This window comes from Martes martes (genome assembly GCF_963455335.1).
Source record: "Martes martes genome assembly, chromosome: 9".
Classification (NCBI taxonomy): Eukaryota; Metazoa; Chordata; class Mammalia; order Carnivora; family Mustelidae; genus Martes; species Martes martes.
Genome location: NC_137896.1, coordinates 87,345,569 through 87,368,786, shown reverse-complemented (window position 1 = coordinate 87,368,786; position 23,218 = coordinate 87,345,569). Strand labels below are relative to the sequence as shown.

Here is a 23,218-nt window from a genome sequence, read left to right as displayed (position 1 = left end):
AAAAAATATGTGACATGAATGAATACATTCTGAAAACTAGTTAATAGAAACTAATGAGACTTTGTGACTTCTTCCAACTGTTTTATCTTTCCCCTTAGCAGACCGCAACAATGAAGCAGGGAATGGCCCAGCATATTTTACTGTATTAACATGATGGATTCCACACAATTTTTTAAAAGTGCATATTACAAGAGTATGCAGAAAAGCCGTATATGAAACGTTGTCAAATTAAAAAAAAAAAAAACATAAGCTAAGTCTAGAATGCCTAATAAAATTAAAGCTATGTTGAAATAATGTAAATTATGCACTTATTTTTCCATATAAACTCATTAATCATTTTTTGGAAATTAATTTTTCTGATTTAGCAATACTAATTGCAAATCTGAATCAGCAAATATCCCCAATAAATAAGTCAACCCTTTACAACAAATGGTGCGGGGGGGGGGGGCGGTAAACGACGAAGAAATTTTTTTGTGCACAATTCCAAAGCCGGTTAGAAAAAGAATTTGAATCAACTTCAGTCGCCGGATCCTGGTTACAAGTTTTTCTTCAAAAATCCATCAGATTAAAATGGGATTCCACCCCCCCCAAAATTTCTCCTTAGAGTAAATCTTAAGAAAAATTAGCTAGAGGCAGCCGTCATTGTCTAGTTCAATTCAAGATTTTGTACTAGCGTTAAGTATCCCTCATTCGCAATTATCTCAAACAACAAAAGATCTGTTTCAAACGTCCTCAAGGACTGAACTGTGCGGTATACATTCTCCCCCCAGCTTTAACAGAACGGGGCTCAGCCTAGGAATCACACACAAACCACTAACGATCGGTATTCGCGATTCCTCGGAGAAATTTGTAAGTAAGTATCAGAACCGTTTGTGAGCCCTCCGTATCACGCACAGAGGTGACATTTTCTTTGCTTTCAAGGCCGCAAAAGGCAGGCACAGGAGACAGCGACAGCAAAAGCCGCTGGATCTAATATTCCCCCTTCACCCCAACTCCCCCTTCCCCAGACCCAAACACAAACATGCTCTTCTCTGCACGCTTCTTGCACAACGCCGCTCGCCAGAGGGCTTAGCTCAAGCTCCGCCGCCTCGCTTCAAGGCCCGACGGGAATGGTTACTCCCTCCTCCGTGCTCCCGCACCACCGCTTCCTCTGGCTGTCAGGCCTGGCGCGGCCTCGGCAGGCCCTGCGCCGATGGGGAAGGGGCCGCGACGGCGTTGCCAAAGGGCTGTCCTCATTCCTCCGCCCAATGCAACGGCGTCGGGTGGCTCTTCCTGAAGCAAGGTCCCAGCGCGGTCACCCGACCCGGCCCTCCAGGGCAGCGAAGTGAACTGACGCGGTAGCGGAGCACCCACGCTTCCCTTCCCATCCCGGGGGTCCCCCAACCTCCTCCCGCCCCCGCCGCCTGCCCGCCGCCATTTTGTGCGCAGCCGCTGCGACACAGATACAATAGTCGGCCCGGACCGCACAGGAAAGGCTCAGGACCCCACGCTATGGGCTCCCGCCTTCCAGCCCCCTACTCCCCACAAGGCAGCGGTCCTACCTATGCCTACCCGACTAACAGCCGGATCCCATTTGCGCCCCACACAGTTTAGCACTCAGCCTCCAGTCTCGACGCCGAAGAAGCTACCGCCTCCGGAGAACTGCACGCATGCGCGCCTGTCGAGCCTTTGCGAGCCCTCATCTGCTCCCGGCGCCTGCGTACCGCTGGCACCGCGCTCGCCAGGAGGCACGAGAACGGAGCCAGAGGAGCTTGTTTCCGAAAGGGGGCGCTCTTGGGCGTAGCGTTCCCGGAGCCCAGCGTGTCCTTAGGCACCCGTGTCAATGCCTCTGCGTGCTCTCTACCTGTCCTATCCATATCATGCGCAAACTTTAAGACCCGTGTTTTCTCGCCTCCGCGAAGTCTTCCCTGACCATTTTTGCCTTCATATCTTGCACTGGATATCATAATACTTTGTATGGTTAGGAGTTTGCCTGCCTTTAAGCTCTCGCCTTATATCTATTTTTGCATCCCTATAGCGGTGATGTGATGTATATCACGGCCACCGAAAATGTCAGAAAATTAGAAGGCTGTTGAAGCTTATTAACCTAAAAGCTTAACACTCTAAAAATCTTTCCATGTGTCATTTCACAATCAAGATACCTCCCTTTGTGGTAGATATTCATAACCTTCATTTTACTGATGAAAAAATTTGGATTGAGAGAACTTGAACAACTTAAGGTTACTCTACTACACCAACATAAAGGCTCAATCATTGGGCAAAATCTGGTAAAATTCACAAGTCTCGCCTATGGATACCACACAAATCACACCACCTAAGTCTCATGCATCAGTTACCAAGCAGATGTATATTATTCTTTCTTTCCTTCAAATATTTTATTTATTTATTTGACAGAGAGAGAGAGATCACAAGTAGGCAGAGAGGTAGGCAGAGAGACAAGGGGTGGGGGGGGGCGGCTCCCTGCTGAGCAGAGAGCCCTATGCCGGGCTGGATCCCAGGACCCTGAGACAATGACCTGAACTGAGGACAGAGGCTTAACCCTCTGAGTCACCCAGGCACCCCCACTTTCTTTTCTTTTCTCTTTTCTTTTCTTTCTTTCTATTCTTTCTTTCTTCTTTTCTTTCTTTTTCACAGAGATGTATTTCTTTTATTCACATTAAAATACATAGAAAAAGAAAATACATAGAATATATGTAGAATATATAAATATAGATATCTATATAGAATATAATATAGAATATATACAGAATAATATAGAATATAGATAGAATATATAGATAGAACATATAGAATAGTATAGAATATATATAGAATATATATAAAAGAAAATATATAAAATATATCTTACCAGATTTTCATTTCAAACTAAAAATACTGCAGAGGCAACAAACCAAAAACAACAAAGAGAAAGCCAACAAGCCAACTCCACATAACCAATGTTAAAGCTTCAAGTGTTTTCTTTCATACATTTCTATATATTCATACTAACATACACAAACCTGTTATTTGCATGCAATGGGAAATGTTCTTTTTCTTTTTTGCCAAAAACTTGACATTAGCCTGCTAGTTCCTTTTCTGATTACTGACATTTCTCCAAGTAGATCCCCTTTCTTAAATGGTTGTGCAATATTCATAGCATGACTCCATCATCAATTATTCAACCTGTTGACACTGAAGTTGTTTTTAATCTTTCTGACACTCTAAACATTGGTGATACATAAACAGTCTTACCAACTGATATTTTTATTTCTAAAGGCTAGAATCCCAAGAGTTAGACTTCTACATTAAAGATATATATATGTATTGTATATGTGTAGTTAGATTTAATTCTACTAGATATTGTCAGAATCCTTTTCGAAAAGTTTATCCAAAGTCCCACTTTCACCAGATGCATAGGAAAATGATCATTTCTCCACAACCTCACTTCTTTCTCTAAACTCTGAAATGACTTAAGTATCATGAGACATGTCTGTTCTTTAAAAGTTGGTATGGGGTGCCTGGGTGGCTCAGTGGGTTAAGCCTCTGTCTTTGGCTCAGGTCATGATCTCAGGGTCCTGGGATCAAGTCCCGCATCAGGCTCTCTGCTCAGCAGGAAGCCTGCTTCCTCCTCTCTCTCTCTCTCTGCTTGCCTCTCTGCCCACTTGTGATCTCTCTCTGCCAAATAAATAAATAAAATCTTTTACAAAAATAAAAAAATAAAACTTGGTATAATTAGGGACACCTGGCTGGCTCAGTCAGTAGAGCATGTGACTCTTGATCTCAACGTCTTGAGTTTGAGCCCCACATTAGAGGCAGAGTTTACTTAATGAATGAAAAAAAGAAAGAAAGAAAGACTGGGTGCCTGGGAGGCTCAGTCGGTTAAATGTCTACTTTTAGCTCAGATCATGATCCCAGGGTCTTGGATTGAGTCCCGCATTGGGCTCCCTGCTCTTTGGGAGTCTGCTTCTCCCTCTACCCCTCCCTCCTCCTTGTGTTCTCTCTCTTTCTCTCAGTGTCTCTCTTTCTCTGAAAAAAAAATACATAAAATCTTTTTTAAAATTTAAAAAAATAAAATAAAAAGTTAAAATTTAGGTTGGTATAATTAACCTTTGAAATATCTCACCTGGTGCTTTTTCATGGGGTGGCTCTTGAACAACTTTCTCCAGATGGTTTTATGATATATATAATTTGATTAGAATTTCTCTCTCTTCCCTGAAATCATTTTTGTAATTTAATTCTCCTCAAAAAACATCTATTTCATCTGGTTTTATTTATTTCTTTGAGAGAGAGAGAGAGAGAGAGAGAGAGAGAGTGAGCGCATGGGGAGAAGGAGCAGCAGGAGAGGGAGAGAGAGAGAGAGTCCCAAACAGACTCCATACTGAGCATGGAGCCCAGTCCACGACCCCGAGATCATATCCCCAAGATCACAACCTGAGCTGAAACCAAGAGTCGGATGCTCAACTGACCGTGGCACCCAGACATCACTCATCTGGGTTCTCAAATTCACTTTCCTAGAGTTGGGCAAACTAACTTCATAAATTCCTTTTTTTTTAAAATGTTGTCCCCTCAAATAGTTTTATTTATTTCTACAGCACTTATCCCCTTCTAACATACCATATAATTTATTTCTTATTGTTTGTTATCTGTCTTTCTCCACTAGAACGTAAGCTCCATGATGTTAGGGATTTTGCCTCTTCTCTTCACTGCTTTATCTCCAATACCTAGAATAATACTTGGTACACAGTAGGAAAATCAGTGTATATTTTATAAAAAAAAAAAAATGAATGACCCTGATGGGTAAAAAAATGTGTGTGTGTGCATGTGTGTATGAAATTGTTGAGTCTCCTTTCATATCTACTGGCCATGTACATTTCCTCCTTGAAAAAAATCTTTTTAATATTTTTTGCTTATATATCTAATAAGCAGATTGTCTTTTTCTTATTAGAAGATAATTCTTAGCATATAAGGAATATTAATCCTTGTCAAATATGTCACAATTGGTTTCTTCCTACTCATATTTTCTGAGTGTCTTCTGCCATTATAAATTTTAAATGTAATCAAATTTGTCAGTCTTTTCCCTTATGATTTCTGAGTGTTCTTTTTGTCTAAGAAGTCTCACACCACCCCCAAGAAGCATATACCCCTAGGAATTATACAAAAATTCTCCTAAACTTGCTAAAATTTTGTTTACAATTTCATAATTTTATTTTTTACAGTTAGACATACTAAATCCAAAATTTATTCTTGGGGGGCCTGGCTGGCTCAGTTGGAAGAGTGTGGGACTCTTGATCTCGAGGTCATGAGTCCAAGACCAGCACTGGATATAGAGATTACTTACATGAATAAAGAAGTGAATAAATTTAAATAAAATAAAATTTATTCTCTTTGTGATATGAGGTAAAGATCTAACTTTGTTTTCTTTCAAATATATTAAACCAATCATGAAGTTTCCATGTACTAAAAAACCATGCTTTCTCCCCCTTCATTGAAGTGGCCCTTCCCTTTAAAAAACAAACAACGAAGAAATAAGTTCCCATGCATAAAATGGATTTATGGAACTTCTAGCCTGTCCTCCTTATCTATTTGTCTATCTATGGGCCAGTACCATTTGTTCATTCATTAACTGACCCACTAAATATTATTTGAGGGCCTACTTTTTTCCAGGAACTCCTCTGGCACAGAAGGCAAACTAGAAGGCAACACTGACTCGTGCCCTGATGGCACATACAGCCTTGATGGGGGAGACAGACAATAAACAAGGCAATATATAGTATGTCAGATGGTAAGTGTTATGGAAAACAACCGACCAAGATCAGGACATAGGGAATAAGGAAGTGACAGAGGTTGCAATTTAAACAGGATGGTGGTCAAGAAAGGCATAACTAAGAAATCTCTGGCTCAGTTAGTAGATGATCCAACTCTTGATCTTAGGGTCATGAGTCCTAGCCCCATGTTGGGTACAGAGATTACTTTATAGATAAACTTCTTTTAAAAAAAGAGAGAGACATGACTAAGAAAGCAGCATGTGAGCAGAAAGCTGACTGAAGTGTATGAATAAGCAGTAGAGAAATCTGGAAGGAAGAGTATTCCAGGAGGAGTGAACATAAAACACAAAAACTCTAAGGCAAAAGCCAGCTTGTCATACTAGAGAAACTGCAAGAAGGCCAAAGAAGCTGCAACAGCGTGAGTAAGAGGGGACACAGCAGATGAGGTGGAGGAGAAGCAGGCTATATTAGTCTGCTATGGTTGCCATTAGCAAAATATCACTGGCTGGGTGGTGGCTTAACCACAGGGATTTATTTTCTCACAGCTTTGAAGTCTAGAAGTCTAGATCAGGGTATAGTCACAGTTGGTTTCTCCTCAGGCTTCTCTCCTTGGTTTAGCAGTTGACCACCTTCTTTCTGTGTCCTCACATAGGCTTTTCTCTATGCACACACATCCCTGTTGTCTCTAACCCCTTCTTAGAAGGACACCAGTCATACTGGATTAGGGCAATCACCTGACTCCACTTGACTGTAATCACCCTTGAAGGCCCTACCTCCAAATACAGTCCTATTCTGAGGAATCCTGGCTGTGAAGACTTCAACACATGAACTTGGGAATAGCGATTCGGTTCATAACAAAGGCCATGTTGAGGCCTTTGATTTTTCCTGTGAATGAGTTGGGAAGGTTTTGAACAAAGGAGTGACATGAATCGACTTACATTGATTACTTACTCTGCGTCACTATTCTAAATACTAGAGGACACAGTAGTCAACAAAAACCAAGAATCTCCTTTCACGGAATTTCCATTTTTGTGGAAAGAAACAATAAACGAAGGAATATATAATGTGGTAAAGTAAAATAAGGGAAATAAAGCAAGTAAGGGAAAAAATGATGAAGCAGGGGCTAGGTAATGCCTTAGATAGGATAATCAGGGAAGTCCTCCATGGTAAGGTGAGAGTGAAACAGAAATACAAAGGAAGAGAGAGGGAAAGTCTTGCAGATATCTGGACAAAGAGATTTCCACCAGAGGACATAGTAAGTACAAAGGCCCTGGGATCAGAGTACTTTGGGTTTGTTTAAGGAATAACTAGAAGGCCAGCACAGTTGAGGTGGGATGACATAGAAGAAGGACAAGATAAGGATGGAGAAGTACAAGGGATCAGATCATGCAAGTCTTTATAAGCTTCTTATGGCTATACAGAACATTGAATACATAGTGGAACAGGAATCACAAGAGTTTCCCTTCTAGTTCCTGCTCTGATACTAACCTCACTGGATTTCAGTTTTCATATGGGGAAAGGGGGAAGGGAAGAGACTAGATTATCCTGCTCATCAGATATGAGTCTGGAAATCTATAAACTGAAAGATGCTCATGAATATCTAAGGCATGCCTAAGAATTTTTTTTTAAATTTTAGAATCTACCATATCCACACCTCTCCACATTTTTATATCTTCTTGCCATCGTGGACCACTTGCAGAAATTCTCATTCCCACCTAAAAATGTCAATATTATTAATACCAAAAAAGTCATCTTACTCCACCCACTCTTCTGACCATGACTTTTGTCCACAATCCTCCTCCCCCTTTTTTATCCACTCTGTTTTCTGATTGGTCAGACAAGTACTGAACAGCTCTGTCCACTGCTCAGCTCCTGCCTGCTCAGCACAGCTCAATGCCTGAAAGGCTTAGAGAAAAGAAGCGTCATCACAAACCTTTCCCTGGGATTTGTTAACATACATGGGGCTTTGTCTCAATGACACGAAGGATCTCATCATGATTTCATCTCAAGTACAAGGGTAGTAAAAAATAGGATTTGGGGGTAGTAATTGCCTTCCATATGTCTTTAGAATCCAAATCTAATGATTGGGATAGACACAAGGCCATGATGAAAACCATATCATGCCCTGACATGATGAAAACCATACCATGCCTGCTAATTTCATCAACAAAACTTGGCTCTTACCAATCCTTGAATTTTGCCTCATTGGTGACAGACTATAAGGTGTACCAACGTAGCATTTAGAGAGGAGTTCAGAAACGTACTCAAAAGAGCAAGCAATTATTTTTCTGAGTTTTTATCAAAGCTCATGCAATGGTAACTAGAAATCAGATTGTCTCTTCTTGTTAAGGTGGTTTCTAAATACGACCACAGAGTCTTTGATAGGATTCATGTCACAAGGTAAAGCCTAATTCCACACTCACTGAAAGCAGATGGGACTTAGCCTATTGTTTCTAACAAACAGAACAGAACGTGGTGGAAAGGAGCTATGTGACCTCTCAGGCTAAGTCATAACAAGGATAGCTTCCATCTGACTTTCCCTTCTTTTTTTTTTGTATTGTTTATACTAGGTAAAGTCAGGTTCATGAGAACATTTAAACAGCCTATTGAGAAGCCCAAAAGGGAAGGAATTTGAAATACTAACAGAAGCAGACAGCACAACAGATAGATCAGGAAAAGAGACTGTCCAAGAGAGTCCTGCCAAAACATTGTCGTCCAAAAGTAACCTGTGTGCATCCAAGGCTCACTCTCTAAGGAGCAAGAACCCTACACATTGAAGGGGCAATAGACTTCACTAAAACAGTTCAGTTAAGTTACTAAACAAATAGGGGCACCCGAGTGGCTCAGTCATTAAGCGTCTTCAGCTCAGGTCATGATCCCAGGATCCTGGGATTGAGCTCCGCATCAGGCTCCTTGCACTTCTCCCTCTCCCACTCCCTCTGCTGTGTTCCCTTTCTCGCTGTGTCTCTCTCTGTCAAATAAATTTTAAAAATCTCTTTTTAAAAAGTTACTAAACAAACAAACAAACAACAACAAAAACAAGTCCCAAGGGAAAAGGATGATCAGGATCTAGATTTGCTACCATGTAGTACCTAAAATGTCTAGTTTTCAGCAACAAAAAAATTGCAAGACACACATAGAAACAAGAAGGTGTGACTCATACACAAGAGAAAAAGACAACAACAACTGCCTGTGAGAAGGCCCAGATATTGGATTTAACATAAAAAGATTTCATAATAATTATTAGAAATATGTTGCAAGAACTAAAAAAAAAGGAACCATGCTCAAAGAAGTAAGTAAATGTATGACATGTTGCAACAAATAGAGAATGTCAATAAAGACAGAGGTATAGGGGCGCCTGGGTGGCTCAGTGGGTTGAGCCGCTGCCTTCAGCTCAGGTCATGATCTCAGGGTCCTGGGATCGAGTTCCACATCGGGCTCTCTGCTCAGCGGGGAGCCTGCTTCCCTCTCTCTCTCTCTCTGCCTGCCTCTCTGCCTACTTGTGATCTCTCTCTGTCAAATAAATAAATAAAATCTTAAAAAAAAAAAAAAGATAGAGGTATGATTTTTTTAAAGAACCACATGGACATTAGCTAAATCACACCATGCTGGGCCCCATCGAATACTGTAGAGCCCTCTTCTATTAAGAGAACACTGATGCGGCAACAGGTCTGGATGCAATTCTGGATCCAGGTTGGATCAGAGCAGGGGTGCAGGCAAGCTTGGCACAGATAAACATCTTATACTCTTTTGGGGCAGCAGAGAGAGATGACATGGATGGCAGGCAATGTAAGCTCCTCTCCCACTTCCTCTCTTCCAGGAAGGTGGTGGCATGGCTGCAACAGAGGTCAAAGGAGTAGGTTTCTTTTTCATTTTTGAAGGACAGTTAGATATAGAATTTTTGGTTGACACCTTTTTTTTTCTTTTAGCATTTTAAATATGTCATTCCATTGTCTTCTGGTCAACATGACTTCCGGAGAGAAATCAGTTGTCACTGTTACTGGGGCTCTCTTGTGCAAGATATGTCCCTTCTCTCTTGCTACCGTCAAGATTCTTGGTTTTTTAACAATTTGACTATATTGTGTCTCATGTGGATCTCTCTGGGTTTTTTTTTCCAAGATTTTATTTATTTTTCCAAGATTTTATTTATTCATTTGAGAGAAAGGGAGAGACAGAGGGAGAGGGAGAAGCAGACTCCCTGCTGAGCTGGGAGCCCAATGTGGGGTTCAATCCCAGGACACTAGGATCATGACCTGAGCCAAAGGCAGACACTTAATGGACTGAGCCACCCAGGTGCCCATCAATTAACTATTTTCAAGTGTGTTGGTTTCTTTCTTCTGCCTGCTCAAATCTGCTATTAAACACCTTGTTTTCGTTTCTTACTAATCACCCCATTAGTGAGAGCAGGATTCCCACTCTAGGATTACTGGCATGGATGAACACACAACACCCAATGCTAAAAATATGAGATTGTTAGCAGTTTATTGTCACGTATACTTCCAACCTGGGGGAGGAGGACATCACATAGGGCCCTGTGAGAGTCATACTCAGAAACAAAGTGAACAACCACATATGGTAAATAAGCTTTGTACTTTCAGTAGGGTGGGTTTGATACCTGGCTCCTGCACTTAGCCATGATTATTTTGTTTGAACACTTTCATGGACTTGCAGGGACTGGAAACCTGTTACTCAGGAATAGTCAGGAACTGCAGCTGGTCCCCATGATAATAAAATTTGTTTGGCTAGGGGTATGGATTTTCTTTTTAAAGTGATGAAAATGTTTCTAATATTTATTCCAGTGAGGGCAGTGTAGAACTCTGAGAATATGCTATAAACCACCGAATGGTACGCTTTCAATGGGTGAGCTGTATGGTACATGAATTATATCCCAATAAAGCTTCTATATTAAAGGTTCTGTCTATAATTTATGAGACTTTATTTTAAAGCTACACAGAAAAAAAAAAGTAGAGTCTCCAGTTCAGCCTCTCAAAAGCCAGGTCTCAAAGAGCAATAGAGTATGAACTTTTCATCACTCGTGACCCAACAGCAGCACTGCAGACTTTGTCAACTCCTCATTCCCTCTGAAATAGGCAAGTGTTGTACCCTACTTAAATAAGTCTACCATGCAGATGACTTTGTATTTCTAGGTTTCTGCTTCTCCTCTAATCTTGGCTTCTGCTTCTCTTTTTTCTGAGAGTTTTCAATTCAGATTTGTTTGAGTTCCCTGGCCCCCTTTTTGGCAGAGTTCTCATACTAGTTCATTCATAAGTCACTGGTCTGGCTAATCTCATGTCTCTTTTAGCTAAGGCACTTATCCCTAATTTAATTAGCTATGGCAAAGGCAGTAAGGTAATATGATACATTGCTAGTGCAAATCTAAAATGAATGGTACAGCCATTCTAGAAAATGGTTTGGCACTTTCTTTTAAAGTTAAACAAACATTTTCTATATAGCCCAACAATCCCACTTCCAAGAATCTAACCTAGAGTAACAAAAACTTACACTGACACGAAAAACCTATACACAGATGTCAATAGCGGGTTTATTTGTAATAGCCCCAAACTGGACACAACCAAACATCCTTGAAGGGTAAATGGATAAGCAAATTTGGATACATCCATACAATGAACCTTAGTCAGTAGTAAAAAGAAACACATTTTTTAAAAAGGAACACATTACCGATACATGCTAACGCTTGGATAAATCTCAAAACATGCTGGGTGAAAGAATCTGGTCTCAAAGGTTACATTCTATGTGATTCCATTAATATAACATTATCAGAACCACAAAACTGTAGTGATGGAGAGTAAATCAGTAGTTGTCAGAAGTTATAGTTGAAGGGAAAGTGTGACTATAAAGGGTGTTTTGGAATGATAAAACTATTCTTTATTCTGATTATGGCAATGGTTATACAAATCTATACTTGAGTTAAAATACAAAGAACCAGGGCACGAGGGTGGCTTAGTTGGTTAGGCGCCTGCTTTTGGCTTGGGTCCTGATCCCAGGATTCTGGGATCAAGCCCTGCAATGGGCTCTCTGCTCAGCAGGGAGCCTGCTTCTCCTTTCCCTTTGCCTGCCACTCTATTTACTTGTGCTCACTCTCTCATTCTTGCTCTCTATCAAATAAAATTTTTAAAAATCTAAAAAAAAAAAAAAAATACAAAGAACCATACAACAAAAGAAAAAAAAAAAAAAAGAAAGAATAAATTTCAGTCAAAATGGTCCATCTGAAAACAAATTAAAAAAAAAAAAAAAGTACCCTAGAGCCTTGCAAAGAAATCTCTTTATTGCCCAGAGACAGTGATCTCAAAATGGGTGTGGGTCATATAATTACTAATCTTAGTAGGTTACAAAAGCCAATAATGTGCTTCAAGCTAATGCAAAGGAGACACAATGGGAGTCTGATCAGAGTCCAGGAAGACCCAAAGAACTGGGAAAGCCTGAAGGGCCAATGTCCCTCTTAGCTCCTCCTGCCTCACCCAAACCAATTCTAGGTTGGACGGAGGTGAATATCACATCATAAATGAGCCAGCTGAAATGCACACTGGGGACAAGGGGAAGATAAGCAGTGCCTCCCCACCTCAGAAATGCCCCAAGACAGAGGCGAAGACTAAAACAGTTAAATTGAGTGAAGGAGCTTAACAAAGAGGCCTATTCTGAAAGAACATAAATGAGTATTCACATTCAATGTTGATGGGAACAGTCTTCTGGAATTTGATCTGGCTTAATAGAAACCTTTTAAAAAAAGTCTCTACTCTGAATACGGCAATTCTATATCTAGGAATCAATCCTAGAGAAATAAAATCTTTTATTTTTAAGATTTTTATTTATTTATTTGAGAGAGTGAGAGAAAGAGAGAGAGCACCCGAGCACAGGAAGAGGGAGAGGGAGAAGCAGAACCCCTGCTGAGTGGGGGGAGCCCAATGCGGGGCTTGATCCCAGGACTCCCAGATCATGACCCAAGCCAAAGGCAGATGCTTAACCAACTGAGCCACCCAGGAGCCCCTAAAGAAATAAAGTCTTAACTACAGATACAGTCATGTGGTATTTAAAATGGCCACCACTGGCGGTCCCTGAGTGGCTCAGGTCATGATCTCGGGGTCCTGGGATTAAGCCTCGGGATCGTGCCCCAACATCAGGCTCTCTGCTCAGTGGGAAGTCTGCTTCTCTCTCTCCCTCTATGCGCTCGCGCTCTCTCTCTCTCTCTCTCTCTCTCTCTCTCTTGTAAATAAATAAATAATAAAAAAAACTTAAAATGGCCACCACTGAAAGCAACTTGAAGGTCCTCAAATTACCAAAGTTATATTTTTCATTTCACAAATATTTGTTAAGTGTCGTCTGTATGCCAGCCATTCTGTTAAGCACTAAAGATACAACAGTATACATCACCTTACGGGCAAAAATGGAGAGTGTTCAGAAACTGCAGAGGCTGCGTTTAGGCAAACAGGCTAGAGCGATGGAATGCAGAAAGGGCCACAGCCACCAACTGGCTGGGTATAGTTGGACCCATCGGGTGCCCACCTCAAACTATCCCTAGGCCCTGACTGACCGATGGGCTCCTTACAACCAGGCACAGCTCCCAAGAAGATTCCATGTGTCACCATACCTCTTCATCTTCCCACTTTAAAAACAACCCCCACCCACAGCCTCCTGGCAGACAGCATCTCCTCTCCTGTCCCACCTGTCGCTCCCTTGTGGTGTAGTCAATAAACTTCTGTCTCCTTTGTTCTGCCTCAGGTGAATTCTTTCACTGCTTCTACACAATTGCTGCCCCACATTTGGGGGCCTCCATTGTATCAAGAGACACCCCATTTAGGCACCACAGAAATTTTATACCAATTTAATGCAGCAGTTTTATATCTTAAATTTAATAACAATGAGTGGCTATATTTTATATATATTCAGGTTTTTTATTTCATTTTTTTCCAATAACTTATTTTTATTACATTTCACAAAAATATTGGTCTGTGATATTGAAAATTTTTAAAAATTGGTCCTTCCCCACAGATACTTTGAGAAGCGTTGGTGTAGAGAATTTAAAGATGGAGTCTGACTGGGTGCAGGAAACCAGTTATTTTGGCCAAGAATTATAGCATAGACTAAAATGTTGGCAATGGAGATAGTAAGAAATGGGAAGACAACATATTTAGGAGGAAAAATTGGTATAATCTGGTAATACAGTAGATAAGTGGGAGAGGTGAGAAATGTGTCAATGGTGATTCCTAAGTTGATCGCTTATTTGGTGGGACAGATGATCCTGCCATTCACTTAGCTAGGCAACACTGGAAGACTTTGAGATTTGGAGGACAAAGTGGACTCATGAGTTCCATCTAGCTTGGATATGTAGAGTTTGGCGTGTCTTTGACACAAGTAGAAATGCTAAATAGACAATGAGATATCTAGCGTAGGTCTCCAAAGAGGCTTATGAGATGTAAATTTAGAAGTCCCTGGCAGGTATCTAATAACTGAAGCTGTGAGCCACTGATGAGATTACCTGGGGAGATAATACTGAATGAGATGATGGTTAAGGCCAAGTGTTGAGAATAGGCAATATTTAATGACTATGAAGAAAAGGATGAGCTTGCAGAAATAACTGAGGGCAAACTACACAATTGCTTTACATCCACATAATAGCATACCACTCAACAATTTAGTTTTTTAGATTGTAATATTAACTGAAAAAGTTTAAAGTATTTGTCATATGTTCTCACTTTGAAATAGAAAAGTATACATATATGCAGTCATATAGCCAAAAGTAGATGCCATCAAAAGCCCGGTGTTAACAGTGGGAAATACTGGGAGTGTTTTTTCCCTGCTCATTATTTCTACTTTTATTTTTTTACAATGACCACAGTTTTTTCCTTATGCCAAAGCAAACTTTATAAAATTTATGTGCACATGAAGATACAGCTCTCAGATTTAAAACTTTACCCGAAACTTAGGATGTATATTGATGTTTTTTCTTTTGCTTATAAATATCTTCATTTTAAAAAGATCATTCTGTGAAGTGGTTTTTTTTCCCCCCACACTTATTAAAAAAAAGATGTTGACAACTCTTAGAGAAAAAAAGGTGAAAGTATTTCTTATTAAGCCAGGGTTACACAAAAATTATATTAAGAACCCTCAAGTTTTGGGAACCTGGGTGGCTCAGTGGGTTAAAGCCTCTGCTTTCAGCTCGGGTCATGATCCCAGGGTCCTGGGATCGAGTCCCACATCGGGCTCTCTGCTCGGCAAAGAGCCTGCTTCCTCCTCTCTCTCTGCCTGCCTCTCTGCCTACTTGTGATCTCTGTCTGTCAAATAAATAAATAAAATCTAAAAAAAAAAGAAGAAAAAAAAGAAAAAAAAAAAAAAGAACCCTCAAGTTTTGACTAAAGATTGCCAAAGTCACTTAAGGATTCTTTGAAAATACAATCCTTGGACGTACTGAATTTGTATTTTTTTCTGGTCTGGCACCCTTGGTACCTATCACAACTACATACTAGCACCGAGAAAAGAAACGATTTACAAAATCAATCAATCAATCAATCACAAAATCAGTAAGTGCCAAAAACATAATTAAAGAAATTTAAAAATACTTCTAAAATATTTTATTATTAAAGTAAATGTATCTAGGAAAATTTTTATAACTCACATTACAAAGGACTAGTTCCCCTATCTAGGACCTATACACCAAAAAGGAAAAAGAACTCAGTAGTAAAATGGACAAAAGATATGACAACGAAAGAAGTAGAAAGGGCTATTAAACATGCAATGATATTCAACTTAACTCAAAAAAAAAAAGTAAATTGAAACTACATAGGGATACTACATTCCTCCCATCAGATTAGCATAGATCAAAAAGTATTGCCATGTTGGTTAGCATGTGGGTGATCAGCATATTCCTATGATCTCTATGGAAGGTAATTTGGCAAATATCCAGTCAAAATTAAAGCACATGCTCTTGGAAACAGCAATACCACTACTAAGTTTTTATCCTACAAATGTACTCATAATTATACAAACATATCAGATTATTCACTGAATACTATTTGTAATTACAAAACATTGAAACATCTTAAATATCCATCAGTAAGGAATAGTTACACAATGGTACATCCAACCACTAAAAATAACACCAAGTAAATAAAATCTTAAAAAAAAAAAGGGGGGGGTGCCTTGGTGGCTCAGTCAATTAAATATCTACCTTCAGCTCAGGTCATGATCCCAGGGTCCTGGGATCAAGCCCCACATTGGACTCCCTGCTCAGCAGGGAGTCTGATTCTCCCTCTGCCTCTGTTCCTCCCCTTGTTTATACTCTCTCTCTCTCTCTCTCTCAAATAAATAAATAAATAAAATCTTTAAAAAGAATACTACCAGGTTATAAAACTGAGCAAGGAATCTGTATAATGATCAGGAATGATCCCTGAGCTATACTTAGTGAAAAGTAAGAGGCAGAACACTGTGTAAAGTGGGTAGCTAGAGCATATCCTTTATTACCTTTTAAATTTGAACCATGTCACTACATTGCCTATTCAAAATAATTTTTTTAAAGACTGTAACAAAAAAAGAAGTTCTCTCAAATTTAAAGCTAACAGGAAGAGAGAAATGAAATATGTAAATAAGGTGGTAATGTCTGGAAATAGATAAAAGTGTCCATGGCATTAATTCCCTAAGGCTGGTATAAAAATCACAAATTGGGTGGCTTTAAAACTACAGAAATTTATTCTTGTATTTCTGAAGGCTAGATGTCCAAAAGCAAGGTGTTAGCAGAGTTGGTTCCTTCTGAAAGCTTGGAGGAAGAAAGTGACATGTCTCTCCTCCCAACCCCTAGGTGGTTGCTGGCAATCCTTGGCATTCCTTGGTTTGTAGATGCATTACTACAATCTTCGTCTCTACCTTCACATCACCTTCTCTTCGTGTCTGTCTGTGTCCTTTTTTACCTCTTCTCAGAAGGCCTTCATCATTAGATTTAGGACCCACCCTAATCCAGTCCAATCTCATCTCACTCCTTAGTTATGGCTGCAAAGACTCAATTTCCAAAAAAGGTCACATTCTAAAGTTACCAGTGGTCATGAATTTTGAGGGACACTATTCAACCCACTATACCCATTATTCCTGCTTTTTCTTGGCATTATACTGGAAGTCCTAGCTAATGAGTTAAGACCAACAAAAATGGTATAAAGATTAAAAAGAAATAGAATTATAATTCTGTGAAGATGATATGACTACATACATAGAAAACTCCAAGGAAGCTACAGATAAATCACTAGAATTAATAAGATAGTTTAACAGGGGTGCCTGGTTGGCTCAGTTGATAGAGCATGTGACTCTACATTTCAAGATTCCATGTGGACAAAATAATAAAACTTTACTGAAAGATATTAAAGAACATCTAAAGAAAGATATAAAGAACATTAAAGAAATGTAAGCTATAGATTAGGTTCATAGATAGTAACATTCAATACTGTATATATAGAAATTTTGCCCTAAAGACATGTATAAATTCACCTGAATTTCGACCAAAATCTCAACTGCACATTTTTTACAATATGATATGCTAATTCTAAAATCTATATGGAAGAATGAGCAGCCAAGCATTCTCAGGACTCTCCTAAGGAAGAAGAATAAGGGGAGAATTGCCCCACCAGATATTAAGAGGTATTAAAAATTAATAATATGAGTGGGGTTATGGACATTAGGGAGGGTATGTGTTACGGTGAGTGCTGTGAAGTGTGTAAACCTGGCGATTCACAGAACTGTACCTCTGGGGATAAAAATACATTATATGTTTATAAAAAAAATTTTTAATTAAAAAAATGGGGAAAAAGGGAATATAAAAAAATAAAGATCCATTTTCAGAATAAATATTTGGAAAGAAAAAAAAGAACACATATTTTTAGAATCAGAACAATAAAAACTAATTTTAATTCTAAAAAAAATAAATAATATGAAAAAACAAAAAAAATGTAGCATGCAGGAATAAACAAAAAATTAATAGGACAAAAAAAAGAGCTCAGAAAAAAAACTAAGCATTTATAGAAACTATAGAAATATAAACAGAAAGTATATATAGATTTAGATATCAATTTATACTTGTATTTATACAAAACAGATGTGGCATGCAGATCAGCAGGGGAAAGGATGGCTTTCCAAATGGAAAAAACAAATGGGACTCCCGCCTCACAACATGCCCCAAAATCCATTCAGGTACATTAAATACTCCAATGTAAAAAGCAAAGCCTTAAAACTTTTTACAGGAAAACATAGGTAAAGGCTTTTATGCCCTCAGGATAGGAAAGAATTCCTTACACAACAGTCAAACAACACAAACCATAAAAGGAAATATTAATGAACTTCACTAAGATTGACAACTGTTTATTAAAATATATCAATAGTTTTTTAAAAATTAGAAATTAAGTCACAACGTATAAGCATATTTCTTTTACAAGTAATTAACAAAAGCTTACAATCTGGATTTATAAAGAACTCCTGAAAATCAAAGAAATGTTAAACGACCCAATAGAAAAATGAGCAAAAGATATGGTGAGACATTTCACCGATGGGGATAGTATAAATAGCCAACAGAAACCTGCTCAATCTCACTAACAATAATGAAAATGAAACCTCAGTGAGATTCATTCTGTTCAGTCAATGAATATTTATTAAAGTCTAGTGCATACTAGTTACCCTCTAAGCTCTAGGGATACACAGTGAACAAGACATACAAAGTCCCTGTCCTTGTGGAGTTAGCTTCAGCAGAGAAAGGCAGTGTTGATAAGGGCTCTGGAGAAAAATGAAGCAGTGAAGGGGGATAGGGAGTGGGAAAGAGGACCATCAGATTTCAAAGGGGATGGACTTGGGGACTCCTGGCTAGCTCACTCAGTAGAGTGTGCAACTTTTGATCTTGGGGATTGTACACTGGTACCCCACGTTGAATGTAGAAATTACTTAATATTTTAAAAAATTAATAAACAAACAAACAAAAGGGATGGACTAAGAAGGCCTCACAATTCAATAAAGGCCAGAAGGAGGCGAAGGAGTCAACCATGCAGCTCTCAGGGGGCCAAGGACAGGATTTTATGCACACCAACACTGTAGAGTAAAGCAGACAAAGACAAACCAATAAAAGAGATTAAGTAGGACTCACGGAAAGAAAAAAGGACAAGGAACAGTAACATTGCAGAAGCCTAAGAAAAAGACATCTTCCTCCTCAACTTTTCTAGAGAACCTGAACTCTAGAAGTTAACTGAGGGGGTGCGCCTAGGTGACTTAGTCGGTTAAATGTTCAACTCTTGATCTCAGCTCAGGTCATGATCTCAGAGTTGTGAGTTGAAGTCCCACATTAGAGTAAAATAGTTTTATATTTAAAAAATATGAATTATACAATATCTTTTGGATACTTTAAGTATTTTTACCTAAAAAGTTTTTTTTTCAAAGATTTTATTTATTCGTTAGGCAGAGAGAGAGAACTTGCACAAGCAAGCAGAGGGAGAGGGAGAAGCAGGCTCCCCACCAAGCAGAAAGCCCGACCTCGAGCTTGATCCCATGACCTGAGCCAAAGGCAGACGCTTAACTGACTGAGCCACCCAAGGAGCCCCAGAAGTTTTCTTTTCTGAAGAGTGAATGTACAAGTGTCAAATTTCCTCAGTAGATAGTTTTGATATGATCCTCAAATGGTTAAATAAGTAAAGCACAGTATCCTTTAAAATGGATCCTCAAATGGTTAAATAAGTAAAGCACAGTATCCTTTAAAATAAAAGCTTCTGAATTATTGAGGGGCGCCTGGGTGGCTCAGTCATTAAGCATCTGCCTTCGGCTCAGGTCATGATCCCAGAGGCCTGGGATTGAGCCCCGCATGGGGCTCTCTGCTCAGCGGGGAGCCTGCTTGTGTTCCCTCTCTCACGGTGTTTCTTTGTCAAATAAATAAAATCTTTTTTAAAAAATAAAAAAAATAAAAGCTCCCGGCTTATTGAAAAGGTCTTTTTTCTATTCAGACAGAAAATATCTAAAAAATAAAAAAAAAACCCTTTCCTGCTTTTATTTTTCTTATTTCTGGGGTGTTTTTTTTTTTTTTCTTATTTCACTTACTGGGAATATAACAACCCTACATCCTTTAATAAAAATCCACTGTATAAATAAACACAGTTCCTGTCATCTTCTTTTCAGTGACTAATCTAAGGGTGGGAAATAGGAAAACATGCCTGACAGAAAAAAAGTTTATGAAATACCATCTCTACCAAAAACACCTAAATTTGATTTGGATGTTTTTGTGTTTTGTTTTGTTTTGTTTTTTTAACAGGAGAAAACCCTTAAACAGTTCACTCATCTGCTTAACAAATGAAAACAAGGTAATTCTGTAAATTAATAGAAAAAAAATTGAAACTTTAAATTCCATAAAAATTTAACATTTTTTATCTGCCAGGCATTGTTCTGAGAGCTTTTACACACATCAATTTATTTAGTCCTGAGAATAATTTGATGAAGTGGACAGTATGACGTTCCCCATTCCATGGAAAAAGGAACCAAGGCCCAGAGTTAAATCATTTGCTGAATGTCACATAGTTAGTAACTGGTGGCCTCTATGTGTACTCAGACAGTAGGGCTTGGTAACCCACACCCTTAATCACATTATATTGCCTTCCTCATATTAAGATGTCTTGGCAGAAGGAGACAGAAGACAGAGGTCAGAAAAAAGAAAAAAAAGAAGACAGCAGAAAACTAAGGAGGCAATATTGGTTGCCTGTTAAGTATCTGATACATCTGACTGAGAAATCTTTAACTCATCTACCAATATTGCTCTTTTTTTCTTTTTTTTCAGCTTTATTATTTTTTTAGCTTTTTTCTTTTCAAATTTTTATTTGAATTCTAATTAGAGCTTTATTTTTATTACAAATGAAATTGTAAGATATTTCTACATCATGATGAATTGATATACATAGAAATTGTGGAAGGATTTCTTCCATCTGGTTATCTGTCACCATATATATATATATATATTTATTTATTTATTTATTTTTATTTTTTTTAGATTAACACAACAGGGTTTTTTTCTGCTGTGCGGCATGTCCAGTGCAGCTTGGTAAATGGGTTCTGTCCCAAGTAGTTACACAGTGTCCCCGGCTGAGTCCATATTCTTGTGATACTGACATCTTAACATGTGGCTTTGTGTGTGTGTGTATGTGTGTGTGTGTGTGATGGATGTGTTATTTAACTATACACGCACAGGATACATACACACCTATATATACTTTTTAACATATATATGTATATTTTAAAGATTTTATTTATTTATTTATTTATTTGAGAGAGAGAGGGAGCACAAGTAGGCAGAGCAGCAGGCAGAGGCAGAGAGAGAGAGAAAGAGAGAGAGAGAGAAGCAGACTCCCTGCTGAGCAAGAAGCCCAACACGGGACTCAATTCCAGAACCCTGGAATCATGACCTGAGCCGAAGGCAGCCGCTTAACCGACTGAGCCACCCAGGTACCCTACATATGTTTATTTTCTGATGAGAACATTTAAGTTATACTCCTGGCAAATTTTGATTATAAAATACAGTGTTATTAATTATAGTCACCATATTTTACATTAGATCCTCAGACCTTATTCATCTTATAAGCAAGTGTTGCAAAAATTTGCCAAAGCGAGTATTTTGATCATATAAGCTTTGAAATACAGACATTGTTTAATTTTCTTGTCCTTGTTTTCATCAGGGAACATCTGATCTGATACTGCCTCTCCCAAATATACCTTTCTAAGATTTTTTATTTATTTACTTGACAGACAGAGGTCACAAGTAGGCAGAGATGCAGGCAGAGAGAGAGAGAGAGGAGGAAGCAGGCTCCCTGCTGAGCAGAGAGCCCGATGCGGGGCTCGATTCCAGGACCCTGGGATCATGACCCGAGCCGAAAGCAGAGGCTTTAACCCACTGAGCCACCCAGGCGCACCCCAAATATACCTTTAAAGAAAAAAAAAAAAAAGCCATTTTAGAGCTTTTCTGCCATCTCGTGGTCTTTTGCAATATTGCTACCGAAAACTTCAAACATCCCTGGGCTGGGCTCGGCTCCTGAAAAAAATGTCAACGCCAATCTTAGGGTTGATAGTTTGCCCGCTTTTGATCATTTTGATCACCTTCTGTGGACTCATACATTTATCTACATCTTTTTAAATGTGTGGTAACCAAAACTGGGCACAATCCAGTCTGTTAATGAAGTCCCAGACCGAAGCTGGCTCAAAACCTTTTTGAGGAAAGCTGCCCCAGCAAGCCCGTGTTGGGGAATGGGGGGGGGGGGTGTCTTTGTGACTTTTCACAGTTGTAACAGTTGCAAGACAGTTCCTTTTTTTTTTTTAAGGGTTTTATTTATTTATTTGACAAGAGAGATCACAAGTAGGCAGAGAGGCAGGCAGAGAGAGGGGGGAAGCAGGCTCCCTGCTGAGCAGAGAGCCTGATGTGGGGCTCGATCCCAGGACCCTGAGATCATGACCTGAGTCCAAGACAGAGACTTTAACCCACTGAGCCACCCAGGTGCCCTGCAAGACAGTTCTTTATGCTGAATTCATTCTGGGTCTCCTCGGTCTAATCCAGTAACACACTGCATCAAATCAAAATTCTTTAATTAGTCAGTACCCCCTTTCTTCCTCAGGGCTGATCTGCCCCCTCAAGGGTATTTCCCTTTCCCCTTTGTTGGAAGGGAGGAAGGACAGGCTGGCACTGGAGAAATAAGGCAAGTGCCAGGGGAACACTTCACGGTGAGGCTCCCAGGGACAGATTGATGAGTCCCCTTGGGCACATGGCCATTTCCTGACAGCTACTTGGTGTTGGCAACTGAGAGTCTAACTTAAACGGCAGATAAAACTCGAGGGTCCCCGTCCTACCTGCTTTTCTGGCTTGCTCATGGTCAAACTAATCTTTGAAAAGTCCTCAAATTCTTTAATCAAATATAGCATACACACTTCTGTATAACCAATCCTAAAGACTTCTACATCTTCACTCAGCTTTCTTATGACCTTATATTTCTTCTTTTTCTCCTCTTCTGTTCCCAGCTTGAGACAGCATGATACCAACCCCTGCCCCAACCACGTCTGTTTGAAGATGTGTAGGGGTAGTTCTTTGTTTGACCCAATAACTCCGAAACTCCTGGCATTTCATGCTTGAGGGCCAAATACATTAAAAATCCCACAATGTGGGTGACACCCTCTTAAAACAAATAGTCCTAAGCGATTGTTGAGAAAACCACTAATGTTCACTTGGCTGGCCTGTATTATGCGTAATTCTTCTCTATAAATAGTCAATAAAACCTCTGAAATTATTTGGACGCTATTTCCATAGACTGATAGAAGATGGAGCATATACTCGCAATGAGGGAAAAATGGTCAGATCAGTCCCCTGCCCTTGTTTAGTAATATTATTTCTCTGCTTTTCACTGATACGCTTAAGTTAATTTTGAATAACTTAAGTGAATATGTGATGACATTCCACTGTATCTATTCTCTGCCTA

The 23,218-nt window shown here is 39.3% G+C and overlaps 1 protein-coding gene across 3 annotated transcripts in view; it reads right to left on the bottom strand.

Annotated features, from left to right (window-relative positions):
- ZNF638 (zinc finger protein 638) overlaps positions 1-23,218 on the bottom strand; it is a 134,388-nt gene that overhangs the window by 79,681 nt on the left and 31,489 nt on the right. Inside the window, exon 1 of one of the 3 annotated variants that reach the window (XM_080813032.1) lies at positions 1,552-1,719. The exons of 1 other annotated variant lie outside the window; for it this stretch is intronic. The gene's annotated coding sequence lies outside the window, so the exon portion shown is untranslated. Of the gene's footprint in view, positions 1-1,541; positions 1,720-23,218 lie in introns of those variants that run through there. One more of the 3 variants, XM_080813033.1, reaches the window with a different exon arrangement.